General features: G+C 41.0%; 1 protein-coding gene across 8 annotated transcripts in view; it reads right to left on the bottom strand.

Annotated features, from left to right (window-relative positions):
- numb (NUMB endocytic adaptor protein) overlaps positions 1 to 21,594 on the bottom strand; it is a 135,197-nt gene that overhangs the window by 92,367 nt on the left and 21,236 nt on the right. For 6 of the 8 annotated variants that reach the window (XM_052030547.1, XM_052030501.1, XM_052030570.1 and 3 more), the window contains exon 2: positions 415 to 501. The exons of the other annotated variants lie outside the window; for them this stretch is intronic. The gene's annotated coding sequence lies outside the window, so the exon portion shown is untranslated. The remainder of the gene's footprint in view (positions 1 to 414; positions 502 to 21,594) is intronic. 8 annotated transcript variants of the gene reach the window in all.

Raw genomic sequence — 21,594 nt, forward strand, 5'->3', positions numbered from 1 at the left:
TTGATTCTTCACAGCTCTGTTCAGGACCTATTTAATGGATAGGCACTGGCAATTCCAACGACTTTCACATCCAGTAAACAAGTAAATTGATAAGTATGGTTGAAGATAGTTAAGCCAGAAAACAGGAAGATTTGCTTCAACAATGACAACCATCGTTCTTGTGCTCAGTATGGCTCTAACTATCAACATGATTCCCTGGGACTTGAAACTTTAACCCAGGGTCCTTCATAGCACAGTTGGACCAACTTATAATGAAGTCTGAATCACAGTGGTCCCAGCTAGACCAGGATTATTCATTTTCTTGTTCATTCTGATTTTCTGATCAGCTTATATCCTTTTCTTAATGTTCTCTAGGATGATACCATCAGCTTGTCCAATATTATTAAACTGATAGTTGGCTGTTCATTTTCTTACCTTTGTTTCTTTACTTCAATTCTGGTATGATCCTTTGACTGATTTCTAGGTCTCTTTGTACTACTGATGTCTTGTTCTCTTGGTCAACTGTGAAAATGAGTAAGTGTTTAGTTAATGTCTGCCATCTCATTATCCAGAACTGTCTATCCTCCACTTACCTTTAAAAATCATCTGACACTTTAATCCACTCACTTCCTTAGCTTAGTATGATATAATTGAATATAATGCAATATTGTGTTGATGCCAAGAAATACACCACATATCATTAACACTAAACCAGTCTTTTCAGTTTGTATTAGAACTGACCTGCAACATTAACTCTCTCAACAAAGATACTGCCTGATCTGCTGAGTATTTCCAGCAATCTCTTTCATTTCAGTCTTTCAACTTCAAAATACAAAAACTTCAAAAATTTTACTTCAAAATACAAACAGAACTCCCAATTTCATGATTTACCAAATTCCAGAAGAGGCAGCAAGCACCTACTTTGCACAATAACAAAGCCTCCTACATCTATAATCGGCAAAATAAAATTGCTGAAGCTGCATGAGAACTACATGCTCCTTGTACTTGGAACACTAGAGCAAACACCAGAATTCAGTCTCAAACTATTTAAGCAAAATGCTGCTTCTCTATTCTCCCTATCAAAGGGGGTAACTACACATTTTTCCACATTATACCCCATCTGTTAGTTTTGCACATTTACTTAATGGGTTTGCATTCTTTTAGACCCCTTGCTTCCTTGATGTAATTTTCTTCTTCTGCCAACCAACCCTGATACTAACCTTCAAAAGGTAAAACAGTCTTATTTCCCATTGTGTCTGTTTGCTTTCCCGAGGTGTTAAGTTTATGCCAAGATGCTTTGTAGTCATGTTGTGATTTAAATAATAGTGAAATCAAAAGGCTAGGGAATAAGATACAGGGAAATGCAAGGTTAAGATCTTCTACACAGAACAAGTTGCAGTTTGAACTGCACTTCCAGTATGGCTAGTATAAACAGAATCTATTCAGGCTTATAGGGCTGAATAAATACTTGAAGGAAAATAACAGACTGCGGAGAAAGCCTCAAAATGGGACTGCTCCCATGGACTAAACATTGGCAGGGGTCAATTTTTAGTTTGATGCACAGGGAGCAAAGAGGATGCTTTATACTAGATGGCATCAAACTTCCTGTGTTGTTCGGAAGTTGGATGTTCAGAAGTTGCACTCAGCCACCACACTTTTAACTTGTGTTTTGTAAATGGTGAAAAGGCTCAAGAATGTCAGGGATAGGTCACTTACACTGAAGTACACTGGTACCTCACGTAGTGCTAAGGACATGTTCCAGGATACACTAGTACTTATTGAGCCAGTTCTGAAAAAAGGGATTATTGTATCATGAAACATGTATTGAAGTAACTACTGACAGTTTTATTATTTCGGGCATTGTGTCTAACCATAACTTCTGCCAAACACCTTCATGTAGAAGCTGGTGACAGCTACCTAGGAACACACTAATGTAATCAATGACCTTTACAATTTTGGACGACCTCCAGAATTTCCTTACTGATAGTTTGTCTTTTAACCGTCTACTGATTCAATCAGTTGTTTGAAAATGCCTTGAAGACAACAAGCCTTGAAAATTGGACATGGCACTCTGGTCCATTAGCTTGATAAGAGACATCACTTCAGGCAGAAAGTTCACCATCTCCACAAGGCGGCAAGTTAGGAGGCCAGTGGGGATCTGAAGATGTCCTGGGGCATTGTCAAGCACCAAATGTGCTTTAAGCTCAAGGTTTCTTTGCCTCATAATAACGCTGGACAAAAATATGAGGAGGGCAATTGTTATGCAACCCATCTTGTTTGCCACTCAGCGTATAGCTAGATGTCCTTTAGAAAAGGACTTCAGTGCTCTTGGATTTTCTGCATGGCAGACAAGCACCAATTTTAGCACAAGATATCCCAAAGCAGTATCCCAAACCAATAGCCCTAGCAAGAACATCAGGCAGTCTGAAAACCAGAGGCATTGGTTTCTTCTCAGGAGATGAAAGACTATGACAATATCCTTTTCCAAAGGGGATGCCAGTCTCATCTTACTGAGAACAGGCTGAGGATGAAAACGTGCTTAATGATGGCTTAGAGTGTGTCGGAATATTTCCAGACTGTCTGCTCATCAGTCACTGATGTCAATGTTGAGCAAGCTACTGTGACATTTAAATCTATCCCTTGGCCAGCTACAAACATTGTTGATCTCTCGCTATGTTCCTGCAGGTGGACTGTGGTGCTCCTGGCTTGCTCCATGAACATTAGTTGGCTTAAAAGCTTGCATTGGTGTTTTATTTCCAACCATATGCATAACCTGCTCTCTATCTTCTCCAATAAACTGTATTAACATTAACTGAAGTGGTATTCTTCCCAGAAGTTTTTATCTTGTCTACATTCCTCAAATTTGTATGAATGATTGACATTGCTAAATTGAAATCTCACTCAACATCTACCTGTGGATCATCCACTTCAAATTGACTTAACACTTGCATTTTCACATTCAAAGTCTGTTTTCCTCAGCACCTTTGACACATTATTACTTTCTGGCTTTCTTCCAAACAAAGTTCAAACAGTGTGACAGTAGAACTTTCACAGGGTACTGAAGCGTATGAACCACTTTAAAACAAAACATGTTACTGAATTCTCACTGGCAAAGCAACAATGACATACTGTGCTCTCATTGGCTAAATGTCAAATTATGTACTATTCCCTCACTAGTAAAGCACCAATGATGTGCATGTCCTCAGTGGTTGATGAACTTCAACAAGAAGGCCTCACTCAGCAGTAAATTTGAACAGTTTTTTTTTATTTTGTGTATTTTGTTTGGAATTTTCTCTTGCCCTGAGCCAAGAGCACTCTTGGGATGGCACTGTGGGATACCCAGTTAGTTTCTAATCTATTCTGGTAACCAGTATTTATGAAGCAGAAATAGTTGAGTTTCTGGTTAAGTGTTGAAGCTGGAGCCAGCAAAATTTATGCCACATAATTTCAAGATTAGGTGGTTAGCCTCTATGTTAGCAATGGTCATTGCTTGGCACTTTTTGCTAAATAAACGCTACCTACACTTAACAGCCCAGGTCTGAATGTGGTCTACGTCTCGCTACATGCCTTCATTGCAGAGTTACAAATAAAATTGAACACTGCACAATCAGCAGGAGATATTTCCACGACCAACCTTATTGGAAACTAAATCATTGATGAAGGACCTCGTGATGGTTGGGCCCAACACTCTGCCACCAGAAACTTCCATTGCCCTGTCCTGGGACTGGGATAATTGACTGCCAGGAACCACAATCATCATCTTTTCTTGGGAGTTATAACTTGAAGGGAGTGTTTTCTCCTTGATGTCATGCAGGGAATGTTGGATGTGGCTGATCAGTGGTCTAGGAGTTCATGAAGGGCTACATCCCAAATGGGCAAGCAGCAGATGCATTTGTGATGACACCACATTAAAGTGGAAATGCAGGGGATGATCTATTGAATAAGGAAGCTTAATATGGTAGAAATGAAGGACTTGGGGAACCCAACTGTGGTTCTCAGGAGGGGGAATGGACAAGAGGTAGAATGGACAGAATCAGAGGCCTTATCAATCACAAGATAGAAAAATTTCTCAGCTGAGGAAAGAGGAAGATGTATTAGTATCACTTGTATTGGTAGTACTGGCATAACACTACTGGATGCATTTGAGGTATGAAATGAGTTACAGAAAGTGATGCAGGGGTAATGTACAAAGGTAGCTGCAAGAACCAGTGAATTCCAGTTACTGAACTATCCTTTGAAACAGATAGTGAAGGCCAGGGTGGATCATACTAAAATATGGGGATGAAATTGGCAGCCTTGATTAAATTGTCCAATTCAGGGAAAGTGCCTAAAACACCATTCCATTAGACGTCAATGTAGTGGGAGCAAAATGGTGAGGGAAAAGGACCCAAGTAGGACCAAGTTGTACATTTCCCATGCAAAGACAGATGGACGTAGTACCTACATGGACTCTCTTAGCAGCATCTTCTACTCGAACTAAGCAGAGTCATAGTGTCGTAGAGAAATAAGGCACAGAAACATGCCCATCAAGTCTGCACCAACTACCAAATACCCATTTACACTAAATTCCCACTTTCATTCTCCCCACATTCTCATCAACTCTCCCCAGATTCTACCACTCACCTACACATCAGGAACAATTTACAGTGAACAATTAACCTACCAATCTGCACACTTTTGGGATGTGGAAGGAGACCAGAGCACCTGGAGAAAACCCATGCAGTAACAGGGAGAACATGTAAACTCCACACAGACAGCACTCAAGGTCAGGATTGAGGCCAGGTCTTGAGGCAGCAACTCTACCAGCTGTGCCAGTGTCGTTCAATCCTGGAGTCAAAGGAGAATTATTCATTCTGGGTGATGGAAGGTGGGGACTGGTTGTACGTGTGTCAAGAGAAAGACAGAGGGTCTTCAGGACATTCTGGTCAAGGACGGGGGCAAATGATAACACATCCAAAAAATGGGATGGCTAGGACCAGGAAATTGGCAACGGAAGGCACCAAAGAAGTCACAGATGCATTACATAAGCAAGAACAAAGGAGAGAAAAAGAAAGTCAAAGTAGAAAGTGGTATACTGTGTCATTAACAGGCTGAAATTGTCTATTTATCAGGGTAGTTCTGCTTAAGATTTTAGTTAAGAGGTAGCAGACTGGGGAACTGCAAGGACAGAGGAAACAGAGGGGTGATCTCATGATTATCTCTTAACCTAATAAGGATGAGAAAGGAATGCAAGGTTAGACTATACTGTCATATAAAGTAGGTGGCAAGAGCTCACCTGGAAAAATAACACAATATTCTAAATGTGGCCTCACCAATGTCCTGTACAACTGCAACGTAACATCCCAACTTCGATACTCAGAGCCCTGACTGATGAAGGCCAGCGTGCCAAAAGCCTTCTTCACCACCCTGCGACACCACTTTCAGGGAACCAGGTCCCTCTGTTCAACAACACTCCCCAGACCCCTACTGTTCTCTGTGAAAGCTCAACCCTCATTTGTCTTCCCAAAATACAACAGCTTGTACTTATCTGAATTAAACTTCATTTGCCATTCCTTGGCCCACTTACCCAGCTAATCAAAATCCCTCTAAATCCTGATAACATCTTCACTGTCTATGACACCACCTATTTTAGTGTCATCTGCAAACTTACTAATCATGCCTTGTACATTCTCATGGAAATCATTGATATAGATGACATCAGCAATGGGCCTAGTACCAACTCCTGGGGAACTCCACTAGTCACAGGCCTTCAGTCCAAAAAGCAACCTTCCACCACCACTCTCTGCTTCCTTCCATCTAGCCAATTGTGCATCCATTTAGCTAGCTCTCCCTGGATTCCAAGCAATCTAACTTTCCATAGCAGCCACATGGAACCTTATCAAAGTCCTTACTGAAGTCCATATAGACTATGTTTACTGCCCTGCTCTCATCGACTTTCTCAGTTACTTCTTCAAAAAAACTCAGTCAAATTTGAGAGGCAAATCTCCCATGCACAAAACCTTGCTGACCATCCCTAATCAACCCATCTTTCCAAATGCTTGTATATCTTATCCCTCAGTATCCCCTCTAGTAACTTACCCACCACAGATATTAGGCTTCCTGGTCTATAGTTCCCAGGTTTAAATAAAGGCACAACATTAGCCACCCTCCAGTCTTCTGGCACTTCACCCGTCACCAATGATGAAGCATATATGTCAGCCAGCGCTCCTGCAATTTCTTCTCTAGTTTCCCCAGATGTTCTTGGATATACTTGATCAGGCCCTGGAGATTTACCTGCCTTCATAATTTCACCATCTACAACAGATTAGGGAACATTACTAAATGTGGACAAGAACTGCATAATATTTAAAGAATATCCATGTGAATTACAACAATCCTGTCTGCCACATAAATATGACATCTATTCTGCCTTTCTCCAATCAATAAGTTGTCTGAGTGACTGTTAATTCAACCAATGATCATTGTTTCTGGAATTTTATCCATGAATGCAATTCAACTGACTAGTCTGTGGTTACTACACAATTTTTTTTTAAAGGCTGTTTAATATTTGTAATTTTCCAACTGTCATACAACACCCACAAATCTGTAGATGATCAGAGAATCATGATGAGGGATTTTGCAATTTCCTCCCTTACTTTCATCAGTAAAATAATGCTGAGAAATGCCAAGTGTTGTATGTTGGTAGGAAAAAGGAGAAGAGGCAATTGAAACTAGTGGGCAAAGATCCAAAAGGAGAGCAAAAAAAAAATATGTGAATATGGACTTCATCATTAGAAGTGCAATGTTAGCAGGTAGCAATGTTGCCTCTCAGCTCCAGGGCCTCAAGGTCGATCGTGACCTGAGGGCATTGTGGAACTTGCACGTTCTCCCCATGATCTGGACAAAAAAAAAGAGCTTGTGGGGGAAATCTAATAGAGATATTTAAAACCATGAAGAAGGTAAACCTACCGATACTGAAAGGCCTGGGTAGGGTGGATCTGGAGAGGATGTTTCCAGTAGTGGAGTGTCTGGGACCAGAGGGTACAGTCTCAAAAAAGACAGATGTCCCTTTAGAACAGAGATGAGAAGGAATTTCTTTGGCCAGAAGGTGGTGAATCTGTAGAATTCATTGCCACAGACAGCTAGGGATGCCAAGTCATTGGGTATATTTAAAGCAGAGATTGGTCGGTTCTTGATTAGTAAGGGCATCAAAAGTTACGGGAAGAAGGCAGGAGAATGGGGTTCAGAGGGAAAAATAAATCAGCCATGATCAAATGGCAGAGCAGACTCAAATAGCCGAATGGCCTAATTCTGCTATGTCTTATGGTCTTATTAAACAGAGTAGACAAAGTGAAACTGTTCCCACTGGTGGAAAATTTAAGAACCAGAGGATGTATGACGAAGGCCATTGGCAGAAGCTGAACTTGCAAGTGTTTTTTTTACAGCTCGTACTTAGGGTCAGGAACACATTAAGAGTAGGAGTGAAGGCATATTAAATTGTAGCCTTTAAAAGCGAGTTATACATGTCTCAGAGGGAATTTGCAGAACTATGAAGAGACCCACGAACTGGACAGCTCTTGCAAAGAGCTGGTACTGATTCATCAGACCAAATGATCACCTCCAATGCTCTAATCATTCTATGATTCTGTGCACAAATAATTTTACTTATGTTCAGCTGAAATAGCTGGTTCTTCACTTAATTAATTCTCAATGATTCAAAGCAGAAGAACCTTGTAGTTTAAATAAAGTTTAAGTCTACAATGCTATTTTCTAGCACTAAATGGAATAGAAATACCATGTATATTACCTGTTGGCACAGCCAAACTATTAGAAATAATTTAAAAATCAAAATGCTAAAAACATGAGAATCTGGGACATGAAATAGAACCATAGAACACTACAGCACAGAAAACAGGCCATTCAGCCCTTCTAGTTTGTGCCGAAACTTTATTCCGCTAGTCCCATTGACCTGCACCCAGTCCATAACCCTCCAGACCTCTCCCATCCATGTATCTATCCAATTTATTCTTAAAACTCAAGAGTGAGCCTGCATTTACCACGTCAGATGGCAGCTCGTTCCATACTCCCACCACTGAGTGAAAAAGTTTCCCCTAATGTTCCCCCTAAACTTTTCCCCTTTCACCCTAAAGCCATGTCCTCTCGTACTTACCTCACCTAATCTAGGTGGAAAGAGCCTACTCGCATTTACTCTGTCTATACCCCTCATAATTTTGTAAACCTCTATCAAATCTCCCCTCATTCTTCTGCGCTCCAAGGAATAAAGTCCTAACCTGTTCAATCTTTCCCTGTAACTCAACTCCTGAAGACTCGGCAACATTCTAGTAAATCTCCTCTGCACTCTTTCAATCATACTGATATCCTTCCTATAGTTAGGTGACCAGAACTGCACACAATACTCCAAATTTGGCCTCACCAATGACTTATACAACCTCACCATAACATCCCAACTCCAATACTCAATACTTTGAGTTATGAATGCCAGGATGCCAAAAGCCTTCTTTACAACCGTCTACCTGTGACACCACTTTCAGGGAATTATGTATCTGAACTCCCAGATCCCTTTGTTCCTCCGCACTCCTCAGTGCCCTACCATTTACTGTGTATGTCCTACCTTGATTTGTCCTTCCAAAATGCAACACCTCACATTTGTCTGCATTAAATTCCATCTGCCATTTTCTGGCCCATTTTTCCAGTTGGTTCAGATCCCTCTACAAGCTTTGAGAGTCTTCCTCACTGTCCACAATGCCTCCAATCTTAGTGTCATCTGCAAACTTGCTGATCCAATTTACCACATTATCATCTAGATCATTGATATAGACAACAAACAACAATGGCCCCAGCACAGATCCCTGAGGCACATTAGTCACAGGCCTCCAGTCTGAGAAAAAAATCATCCACTTCTCCCACACAGCCAATTTCGAACCTCTCCATGGATACCTAGTGTCTGAACCTTCTGATCTAACCTCCCAGTGGGACCTTGTCAAAGGCCTTACTAAAGTCCATGTAGACAACATCCACAGCCTTTCCTTCATCTACTTTCTTGGTAACCTCCTCGAAAAACTCTGCAAGATTCGCTATACATGATCTACCACGCACAAAGCTATGCTGGCTATCCTTAATCAGCCCTTGGCTGTCCAAATACCTGTATCTCTGATCTCTCAGAACACCTTCCAATAATTTACCTACTACTGTTATCAGGCTCACCGGCCTGTAATTACCTGGTTTACTTTTAGATCCTTTTTTTAAACAACAGAACAACATGAGCTACCCTCCAGTCCTCCGGCACTGCACCCGTGGCTAAGGACATTTTAAATGTATCTGCCAGGGCCCCTGCAATTTCTACACTAGTTTCTCTCAAGGTCCAAGGAATTATCATGTCAGGCCCAGGGGATTTATCTATCTTTATTTGCTGTAAGGCAGCAAGCACCTCCTCCTCTTTAAGCTCTATATGTTCCATAACACTACTGCTTGTTTCCCTTCCTTCCATATCCACTATGCCAGTTTCCTGAGTAAATATTGATGCAAAAGAACTGTTTAAGATCTCCCCCATCTCCTGAGGCTCCATACATAGCCCACCACTCTGATCTTCTAGGGGACCAATTTTGCCCCTTACTATCCTTTTACTCTTCATATACTTGTAGAAACCCTTTGGGTTTACCTTCACATAATCTGCCAAAGCAACCTCATGTCTTCTTTTTGCTTTCCTGATTTCCTTCTTTAGTATTTTCTTACATTTTCTATACTCTTCAAGTACCTCATTTGTTTCTAGTTGCCTATACCTGCTATACACCTCTCTTTTTCTTAACCAGATCGCCAATATCCCTTGAAAACTAAGGTTTCCTATGCTTGTTAACTTTGCCTTTAATCCTGGCAGGAACATACAAACTCTGCACTCTCAAAATTTCACCTTTGAAGGCCTTCCACTTACTGAACACATCCTTCCCAGAAAACAACTTATCCCAATCCACTCTTCATAGATCCTTTCTCATTTCCATAAAATTGGCCTTTTTCCAATTTAGAACCTCAATTTGAGGACCAGACCTATCCTTATATCCATAATTAACTTGAAACTAATGACATTATGGTCACTGGACCCAAAATGTTCACCTACACATACTTCTGTCACTTGACCTGTCTGGTTCCCTAATAGGAGATCAAGTATTGCATTCTCTCTCGTTGGTACCTCTATATATTGATTTAGAAAACTTTCCTGAACACATTTTACAAACTCCAAGCCATCCAGCCCTTTCACAGTGTGGGAGTCCCAGTCAATATGTGGAAAGTTAAAATCCCCTACTATTACAACTTTCTGTTTCTTACATCGGTCTGCTATCTCTCTACAGATTTGCTCCTCCAATTCTCTCTGACTTTTGGGCAGTCTATAATACAACCCTATTAGTGTGGACACACCTAATGGAGTCACTGAAACCATGCCAGATCTATCGTGACAAAGGTTCACCTCCCAATTCCCCAATCAACCTTATAGACACTACCCCTATTCCAAAACTAGATACCCCAGCTCCAGATTTCCACATAAGAGGTGACATCTTCTCATCACCTTCCTATTAATTTCCCTTCACCTCATAGGAATGAGAAACTGTGAAAGTGTCTTGTAATTGTACTTTGGAATGAGTAAAATGGAGTACATTGCTCAAGTCATCTGGATGACCAAAATCTAAGAATTCTTGGATGATAACTTCAGGGAAATGCTCCTTTACTGATGTTTGGATAAAAGATTGCACAAAATCCTCAATGGTTGCATGCCTTGTTGGTATTACACTGCTTTGAGTAGGATACAAGTGCCCTCAGATCACAATATGCAGCCAGATTTTTCCATCCATTTAAAGACAACCAATTCAGCAAACAGATTTCAGAGTTGATGACAACAGCAGAGTATACAGATATAAGCAGCTAAAAATGCCCCATTGGAATCAATACAAAAGCAGAAACTCTGGCAGCAACAGGATGATGCAGCACATATTCAATCATCAATTCTTGAGCCACTAGAGGGAAATCATATTCTCCCCTCCTCCTCCTCCTCCCCCCCCCCCCCCCCACCAGAAAGAGGCACATTTCCTTCCAGGCAGATTTTTACAAAAATTGATAATTTCATGACTACCATTAATGACAACACTCCTTTTTAATACCAGAATTACTTCATTGAATTTCCCCAGTTGCCATGGTAGGATTTGTACACATTACTGGGTTAACAGACCCTTTGGATGCTAATCCACTAATTTAATCATCTGCTACTGTACCTATTCTATAGTGGGAGGCTTACTGTACCCACTCTACAGTAGCTTCAACAATGCAACCTGTTGCCATGTAAAAAGAACAGATTCCAGAGCACAGCAAATATCTATTCTTTATAATTGACAAGAGTTTCCTAATCATCAAACTTCTTTCTTTAAATAAGCTCAAGACAGTATGATGAAGTCTCTGAATTTTTATTCCCCAGGCAAGACAAAAGGGATATTGTGTCTATAACACAGACACAAAATGACAGGGCCCATTGCACCATTCAAAAGACTCCATAGGAAGAGATCTGCAGAAAACAATCATCACATGACAAGAACTCTGCGACAGGAAGTGACACACTTCAATATTCAACAGAAAACACTCAAGCCGATGATGAAGCAAATGATCTAAACACATGAATTTAATCCTATGATGCATTTCCCGAGAAATCAGAAAAATAATTTGGAATGCAGGCCGCTCAGGAAATTGGAACAGCTAAAATGATTGTCTGCACATGGTGGTTTCAAATAAAGCTTTAAACATAAACTCACTTTGCCACACTTTGCACTCATACAATTGAAAGATTACATCACAGGTTGTGAAATGATAAAAATTTTCATTGTAATTACAAAAGAACTTTGCAACCACACTAATTTGTCTACCCTCAGCCTTCTCCACTGCCAGGGTGAGGCCAAATGCATATTCATATTCTTCCTGGGCACTCTATAACCCAGTGGTATGAACAGTGAATTCTGCAATTTCAGGTAACCCACACTGTGTTCCTTGGTCTCTCCTCCTGATCCACCCAGGTTCTCTCACCCCACACCCCCTTCTTTCCAACCACTTCCCCAGCACCATTACCCAGTTTCTTTCCCCTCCTCCACCTGGTTTCATCTATCACCCACACACTCAGCCCACTGGGCTTCATACCTCTTCCCCCACCTGGTTCCATCTGCCCATCAACCATCTCCTCAAATGGTTCCACCTATTGCTTGCCAGCAACCGTCTCACCCCTCCCCCTCACCTCTTTATACTAACTATTTCCCCTCTACACTCTCAGTCCTGATACAGGGTCTCAACCCAAAATGTCGATTGGCCATTTGCATCCACAGATGTTGCTTATCCTGCCAAGTTCCTCCAGCAATTTGTTGTTTGTTCCTGATTACAGCATCTGCAGTCTCTTGTCTCCACTTAGAACCATAAACGTTGATCACAGCTGACCAACTCAAAAATCTTCATAAGAGAAATGAGAAGTCCCTCACTCTGCGACTTCTTCAAATTTATAAGTGTTGCCAACGACCACTCTGGTTCAGCTGTTCTGCCCTTGGAGTGAAAGGTTGCCTTCAGGTATTCAATGCGTTTGCACATACATAAGATAAGATATCTTTATTAGTCACATGTACATCGAAACACAGTGAAATACATCTTTTTGCCTAGTGTTCTGGGGGCAGCCTGCGTGTGTCGCCACGTTTCCAGCGCCAACTTCCCACATGCCCACAACTTCCTAACCTGTACATCTTTGAAATGTGGGAGGAAACCAGAGCACCCAAAGGCAAAACACACAGACGGGGAGAATGTACAAACTCCTTACAGACAGTGGCCGGATTTGAATCCGGGTCCCTGGCACTGTAAAGTGTTACACTAACCATTACACTACTGTGCTTGCCCATACACATTAACACATTTTAAAAGTCTCACACTTGCAGTGCAGATCAATAAATAAAATGTATATAAAAAATGAGCTGTTTCCACCAGGAAAACTGATACACCAATCAAGGAAAGTTTCTTAAAGATGAACCAAAGTTTACTTTGCAATTACAAAATTGGTATCAATATGTTCAAATTTGGGTTGCCTCAATGTCATTAGATTGCATGTTCAAGATCAATACTAGACCTCAACATAAACTTGGGCTGTACTTCTGTGCAACTGAGGCAGTGCTGCATTGTCAAAAGTTCCTATGGCACTTGATTCAAACAGCACCCAACTCCTCACAATGTCCTGTTCAACGTCATAGAGTCAATTTATACAGCTCAAAAACAGGCTCTTTGGCCCAATTGGTCCATGCTGACCAAGATGCCCCATCCAAGTTAATTCCATTTGCCAGCATTCGGACCATGACCTTCAAAATCTTTCCAATCCCTGTACCTGTCCAACTGTCTTTTAAAAGTTGCTATTGTACCTGCCTCAAACACTTCTTCTGGCAGCTCATTCCACTTAGCTAATGCCCTTTATGCAAAAAAAGTTGCTCCCGCAAGCTCCTATGAAATCTTTCCCCTCTCACTTTAAACCTCTAATTCTTGATTCACTAAACCAGAGGAAAAGATGGAGTGCATTCACCCTGTCCATGCCCCTCATGATTTTACTGCCATTCACTGTGAAAGTCCTACCTAGATTTGACTTTCCAAAATGCAATACCTCGCACTTATCCAAATTAAACTCCATTTACCATTCCTCAGCCCACTTATTCAGCTGATCAAGATCTCTATAATTTTTGATAACCTTCTTCATTATCCACCATACCACCTATTTTAGCATCATCTGCAAACTTACTAACCATGCCTTGAACATTCTTATCCAAATCATTGATATAGATGACAAACAACAATGGGCCAAGCACCAAGCCCTGAGGCACACCAAGAGTCATAGAATTAATCAGGTTTAATATCACTGACTTGTGCTGTGAAATTTGTTGTTTTGTGGCAGTAGTACAGCACAAGTCGTAAAAATCACTATCAATTACAAAATAAATAAATAGTGCAAAAAAGAAAAGGAATAATGAAGTAGTGTTCATGGGCCATTCAGAAATCCGATGGCAGAGGGGGAAGAAGCTGTTCTTAAGTCATTGAACTAGGTCTTCGGGCTCCTGTACCTCCTCCCCAATGGTAGCAACAAGAAGAGGGCACATCTCTGATGGTGATGGCCCTTAGTGATGGATGCTGCCTTCTTGAGGTACCGCCTCTTGAAGATGTCCTTGATGTCCCAGGAACAAACCTTCCCTTCCACCATCTGCTTTCTACCATCAAGCCAATTGTGTATCCCATTAGCCAGCTCCCCTTGGATTCCAAGGGATCTAACCTTCCAGAGTAGCCTACCATGTGGAACTTTATCAAAGGCCTTACTGAAGTCCATATAAACCATGTCTACTGCCCTTTCCTCTTCGACTTTCTTGGTCACATCAAAAAAAATCAATCAAATTCATGATCTCCCTCACACAAATCCATGCTGACTACCCCGAATCAACCCATCTTTCCAGACGTACGTACATCTTATCCTTCAGAATCCTCTCCAGTAACTCAACCACCACAGATGCCACTTAAGTGTTACACTTCTCAGATGAAAAACCACAGTACCTTGAATAGCCCTTGCACTTAAATAATTACTTAATTTAAAATAGAGGGATATGGGGGAGGTAGAGGTTAGATAGTCTTAGGTGAGGTTTAAAGCTCAGCACAACATTGTGGGCCGAAGGGCCTGTATTGTGCTGTACTGTTCTATGATTACTATACAGGCAAGTTCCTTTCCCAATTCATATTAAGATGCAACTTCAACTAAAATATTCATGTAAAAATCAAGGAGAAAATGGATGTTAAATTAAAAAAAAGTCACTTCAATTCACTAACACGTTTGCACGCAGCTTGTTATTTCAAGCAAGATTGTCACATTCTTGGAGTTGGTATATCTGCTTATTGTTTTAAATAAACCAAAATATCAGTTCCTGAAGCCAGCAAAAAAAAAAGCAGATTTAGGACTTTGTCATGTATTCTGAGCAACTGTCACAACAGCATACTCTTCTAATGTGCAGCTACAAAGCAGATCAAGTGTGCTGTCATATTCGGATGATGCATGAAAATATTTACTCTCATTTGTACAATAAAGATCACCCTGATAATCAGTATTGTTTCATGCTCATTCACACAATATCAACAAACATATGACTTTTGCTGACAGTGCCAAGAGCTGCAAAGTGCTCCATATGGGATCTGAATCTTCAGGTCAAACATTCCTAGAATATTCAGCAGTTTCATTTCTCGAGAGACGAAAGAAAAGAAATTCACATGCAACCCACCAGCCAAGAGGATTAATAAGGACAGCGCCAAAATAGTGAGAAAATGCATATCCACAGGCATACATATTCCTTGAGATGAGGAGCAAGACAGATTCAGTTTTATGGTTGATAATTGTTTTAATATTTTTCATTACTTCTCAGTGTTTTTCTACGTTTAAAGCAAACTGTGTCTTTGAAAATTGTTTCCTCCCCCCCCGCCCCCGATTTAAAGCTATTTAACAGTACGCCTTCCCGGAGTGGAAGGTTAGCTCATTTGGTTCTCTGCATTCAAACCAGATGAGCGCAGTCAGTTGAAACAATGGCAGTGAGACACATGCAGCTCAATTCAGCCTGTTAAATCCTTTAGTTTTATGTTTATAAATATTTCCACAATTATGATAATAAAATCACCTTGAAATACTTGTTAAAGCACCAATCGACACCCATTACACCTGTTTCAGATAAAAGATTTTGGCAACGTAATGACCACCAAACAAAAATTGTTTTTCGTAACATTATATAGGGTATGAGTTGAGGGCTTTTTGTTTGGGTGGGGGCAATTGGAAATGTGTAGTAAGGTGCAAACAAAATAAAATTCCAGACAGTTGATACAGCAGAAAGGGCAATACCAGGTTTGTAACCTAGCTGGATTTTGCTTTAAGAACAGTGGAGTCTTGATCAACACAAGTTGAATTTAGCATTTAGGATGTGGATGAAACAGTTTCAGATAATTAAAGTTTATGCACTGTGTGACTAAGGAGATAAGCACTGGTGAAGTCATGCAGAAGCTTCATAGGCACTGGTGGTTACAATCAAACAGCATTTTCATCAGCCAAGAAAGGGTCAGTGTAATTTAACCAAGAGGCAGGAAGTATAGTTTGGAGTCTCAATCTGTACCACAGATTTCTCCACAGGAGCAAAAGAAGAACTCAAAATGTGTTCAGGACAACAGGACATGAAAAATATGTACTGTAATGGAGGGAAACGAAAATTGCACTTAAGTTCCAACCAAAACTATGACTAATGCACAATGCTAGGAATAGACCTGGAACAAGGTAGAAACAAAAACAACCTCAGTATGCCATTCAGACCTTCAAGCCGGCTCCATGATTCAATATGATCATGTCCGGTCATCCACATTCAGTCCCCTGTACCAGTTTTCCCCCCATATCCCCTGATCCCTCTAGTCATAACAATATCCAACTCCTTCAAACATATTTAATGATTTGACTTCAACTTCCATGCAAGATAATTCCACAAGTTCACACTGGGAGAAGAAACTTCTCATCTCAATTCTACATGGTTTACCCCTTATTCTTAGACTACAACCCCTGATCCTCGACTCTCCAGTCATCAGCAATATCGTTCCTTTATTAAATTTGTCCAATCTTGCCAGAATTTTGTACTTTTCTATGAGATCCCCTTCATTCCTCTAAACTTCAGTGAATACAAGCCTAATTGACCCAACCTCTCATTATATGCCAGTACCTCAGGAATGAGGATGGTCAACCCCTCTCCATAGCAAGAACATCCTTCATCAAATACGGACATCCAAACTGCACACATGGTGCAACCTCATCAAGGCCCTGAAAAAATGCAGCATGACATGCTGTTCCTATAGTCAAATCCTCTTGTTTGAAGGCTAGCACACAATTTGTCTCATCATCTATTTGTGGCACCTGCAGGCTTGCCTTTATGGCTGGTTATTATAACCAAAGTGGACATTTATATTGTGAGTAGCTGGGATTCCAACATAGATCCCTACAGTATCATGCCAGTCACTGCCTGCCAAAAGACAACTGTTTTCTGTTAGCAACCAGTTCTCTATTCATACCAGCACCCTACTCCAAAACTCATGTGCTTAAATTTTGCTCTAATGTGGGATACAAGTAGGCTGGTGCTAGGCTGACAAAAAGTTTGGGGGAAACCCAAAGGTCATCGAGATAGGAATATCAAGGAACTTCTATAGCTCATCATGTGGCATTCCAGAATGAGTCAACACTGCAGAGGAATATCACCTTCTAAAAGTGAATAACTAGTCCTGTATAAAAGTAAATGATATTCAAGTTCTGGACATTTGATGAAGAGTTGCACATGAAGAATCAACTCTTAGTCAAAATTACCATTCTGGTGTTCTGCTTTACCACGGTGTTTGCACTTAACAAAAAAAAGATTTGCTATCTCAGACTGACAAAGTTTACAGAAAGATTTTCTCCCCACATTTTTCCCAGTTTTCTCTTAAGTGTGTCTAGTTAAACCAGCCCAAGTAGCTCTTCATCACTTAGCAAATCACGGTTGCAATCATAATAGTTCAGATTAATCACAAAGTGTCACTGGGAAGAAGTTGGAAACATAGACTTCACTGTGAAAACATAATGTGCACCACTTAAATGGATAAGAACACTTATTGTTTCCAACACCTATCCTATTCTTAAAATCAAGCTAAACTGCTTGCACAGTTCAATTAGCCTGCTTCCACAAAAAAAATACACAATAGGACATCTCTATCATCAGGTGCATCTTGGTGCCAAAATGTCCATTTTATACAATAAATGACATAATATTTCATAATATTGTCAATTTCATAATTCAGCATAGAAACTCAACTTTAAATGATTTTCTATGTGCAAATGCCATATGCTTTCAAATTAGCTATTTTAATGTTTTCTTTTAATGCATCCGGATACTGCTCATATCTTGGTTAAAAAACCTATTAGAATATTAAATAGTGTCTCCACAAACGATGAAGTTGTTTCTTGCCCTCAAAAACTTCTTGCCCTCAACTCCTTTTTTACTTCCAAGTGGTCATTTGCAATCTCGTACCTTCCTTATCTCATCAATTACCATTCCCACTACTCACCAAACTCCAAGACCTGGGACTCAACACCTCCCTTTGCAACTGGATCCTTGACTTCCAGAGCAGACCGCAATCAGTAAGGATAGGCAGTAACAACTCCGCCATGATTACTCACAACACCCGCACCCCACAAGGCTGTGTCCCCAGCCCCCTACTCTACTCCCTATCTATGGGGCCAGATTCTGCTCAAACTCCATCCACAAGTTTGCAGATGATACCACCGTAGTGGGCTATATCTCAAATAACGATGAGTCAGAGTACAGAAAGGAGATAAAGAGCTTAGTAACATGGTGTCATGACAACAATCTTTCCCTCAACGTTAGCAAAGCAAAAGAGTGGGCCATTGACTTCAGGAAGGGGGACAGTGCACATGCACCTGTCTACATCAACAGTGCTGAGATCGAGAGGGCTGAGGGCTTCAAGTGAACATCACCTCCTGGTCCAACCACGTAGACGCCACTGCCAAGAAAGCTCACCAATGCCTCTACTTCCTCAGGAGGCTAAAGAAATTTGGAATATCCCCCTTGACCCTCACCAATATTTTTTATCAATCCAGATGCATCGCAGCTTGGTATGGCAACTGCACTGCCTGTGACCGCAAGAGACTACAGAAAGTTGTGGACACCGCTCAGCACATCACAGAAACTAGCCTCCCCTCCACAGACTTTGTCTAGACTTCTCGCTGCCTCAGTAAAGCAGACAGCATTATCAAAGACGACACCCACCCCAGGCATTCTCTTCTCCCCCTCTCCCATCGGGCAGAAGATACAAAAGCCTGAAAGCACATACCACCAGGCTCAAGGACAGCTTCTATCCCGCTGTTATAAGACTATTGAACAGTTCCCTAGTACGATAGGATAGACTCTTGACCTCACAATCTACCTCAGTATGACCTGCACCTTATTGTCTACCTGTACTTTCTCTGCAGCTGTTACACTCTATTCTGCATTGTGTCAGTTTTACCTTGTACTACCTCAATGCAGTGTGTAATGAATAGACTGTATGAATGGTATGGAAGACGTGCTTTTCACTGTACTTTGGTACATGTGACAATAATGATAAACCATACTGTCTTCTATCTATCTGTTTAAATTGAAGCTCAAGCTTGATGCAATGATAAACATTAAAGTCTTTGATTTTTCAATATTTATAATTTCATTACAGTTCAGAAAATGAGAGAGATTAACAGGCAGCAAAATAAAGATAGAAAATGTGGGAATAATTCAGAAGAGGGAGGACATTGAGGAGGCAAGACAGGAGATTGCTGGGGCCTTGACAGAGACCTTTGTATCCTCTCTAGCCACATGCAAGATGGACTGCCAGAGGACTGCAGAATAACCATGCTGTTCTTTTGTTTAAGAGGCAACCGGGACCTTGGCACCGTGCCTGGTACTGTGGTCCAGCGGGGAAAGAGAAATGCAGTGGTTATTGGGGATTCTATAGTGAGGGGTACAGATAACAGATTCTGCAAAACCGACAATGAATCTCGGATGGTGTGTTGCCTCCCTGGTGCCAGGGTATGGGATGTCACAGACCGGGTCCAGAATATTCTGAGGGGAGAGGGTGAGCAGCCAGAAGTCTTGGTACATGTAGGTACCAATGACATAGGTAGAAAAAGAGAAGAGGTCCTGAAGGAGGAATACAAGGAGTTAGGGAGAAAGTTGAGAAGTAGGACCTCAAGGGTGTTAATTTCAGGATTACTACCTGTGTCATGTGCCAATGGTAGAAAGAATAGACAGCTCTGGCTGATGAATGTGTGGCTGAGTGACTGGTGCAGGGGGCAGGGCTTCAGATTTCTGGATCATTGGGACCTTTTTTGGGGGAGGCATGACCTATTCACTAAGGATGGGTTGCACCTGAACTCAAAAGGGTCCAATATCCTGGCGGGAATGTTTAATTTAGCTGTTGGGGGGGGGGGGGGGGGGGGGGGTTTAAACTAATCTGGCAAGGGGATGGAAACCAGGATGTTAGGGTAAGGGAGGAAATTTATAGAAACAAGTCCAAGACAGTGTGCAGTGAGGATGGCAAGAAGGACAGGCAGGTGAGAAGTCAGGATAATTTGCTGAACAATAGAAGTACAACAAATCAGGATGTTAGGATACAGGATGTTAGAATAGAGGATGAGGTATATAGAAACATGTCTAAGATAGTGTGTAGTGAGGATGGTAAGAGGGACAGGCAGGCGAAAAGTCAGGACAATTTGCTGAACAATAGAAGTACAACAAAATCAATAGCAGATACTGGACTAAATGTACTATAGTTAAATGCACGTAGCATTAGGAATAAAGTAGATGACCTAGTGACACAACTACAGGTTAATAAATACGACATTGTGACAATCACTGAGTCATGGCTTTATGACAGATGTGATTGGGAACTGAATGTCCAGGGGTACACAGTGTATAGGAAGGATAGGCGGGTAGGCAGAGGGGGAGGTGTGGCCATGATAGTTAGTATTGATATAAAATCAATAGAAAGGAAGGACATTGGGTCAGAAGAGGCAGAATCCTTAGGGCTGGAGCTAAGAAATAGCAAGGGTAAAAGGACAATAGTAGCAGTTTATATATAGGCCCCCTAATAGCAGTCAGGAAGTGGACGATAAATTGCAGTTTGAAATAGAAAAAGCGTGCCAGAGTGACAATATGAAGATAATTACGGGGGATTTTAACATGAAGGTGGACTGGGAAATCCAGCAAGGCAGTAGATCTCAGGAGAGTGAGTTTGTGGAATGTCTACTGGACGGTTTTTTGGAGCAACTTGTTGATGAGCCCACCAGGGGATCGGCTGTTTTGGATTGGGTGCTGTGTAATGAGCTGGAGGTGATTAGGGAACTAAAGGTAAAGGAACCATTGGGAACTAGTGATCACAATATGATTGAGTTCAGTTTCAAATTTGAGAAGAAGCTGATAAATGGTGTATCGATATTTCAGTGGAACAAAGGAAATTACAGTGGTATGAGAGAGTAGTTGGCCCAAATTGATTGGAAGAGTAAGCTAGCTGGAGGGACGGCGGAGCAGAAATGGAAGGAATTTCTACAAGAAATAAGGAAAATGCAGGATAGATATATTCCAAGAAATAAAGGTTTTGAATGGAAAAAAGGCACAAATGTGGATAACGAGAGAGGTGAAGGCTAAAATAAAAGCAAAAGGGAGGGCATACAAGGAAGCAAAAATTAGTGGGAAAACAGAAGACTGGGAAACTTTTAAAAAACCTGCAGAAAGAAACTAAGAAGGTCATTAGGAAAGAAAAGATGAATTATGAAAGGAAGTTGGCAGATAACATTTGAAAGGAGACTAAGAGTTTTTTTTAAATATATAAGGAGTAAAAGACAGACATGGGTTGATATAGGACCAATTGATGACTGTGCAGGAGAGATTATAATGGATGATAAAGAGATGGCAGAAGAACTAAATGAGTATTTTGCATCGGTCTTCACTGTGGAGGACATCAGCAATATACTGGTTAGTCAGGGGT

Source organism: Pristis pectinata, chromosome 1 (genome assembly GCF_009764475.1).
Source record: "Pristis pectinata isolate sPriPec2 chromosome 1, sPriPec2.1.pri, whole genome shotgun sequence".
NCBI lineage: Eukaryota > Metazoa > Chordata > Chondrichthyes > Rhinopristiformes > Pristidae > Pristis > Pristis pectinata.